The following is a 300-nucleotide window of genomic DNA, read 5'->3' on the forward strand; positions in this document are numbered from 1 at the left end:
TTGTACATATTATATAAACGTATGTATATGTATACTTACGTATATAAATGACATACATTTGTTTTGGTAGAATAATAAAAAGTGCTCATAGATAAATATGATAAAAACGATCGTTTAGCAGAACCTTCTGAGCTCAACGGCTGATATGACACCTAGTGCAAACCAGATAAAGTTGGGTTTTAATCAATTAGAGTAACAAATTAAGAAACAGCAGACTGTATGAGAAAGTATAACAGTTGAAGCTTTTACTCTCTTGCTGTTTCACTTTCAAAGAGGAAATCAGGAATCCAGACGAAGCTT

The sequence above is a fragment of the Cyprinodon variegatus genome, unplaced genomic scaffold, assembly GCF_000732505.1.
Source record: "Cyprinodon variegatus isolate N-32 unplaced genomic scaffold, C_variegatus-1.0 Scaffold234, whole genome shotgun sequence".
NCBI classification, from domain to species: Eukaryota; Metazoa; Chordata; class Actinopteri; order Cyprinodontiformes; family Cyprinodontidae; genus Cyprinodon; species Cyprinodon variegatus.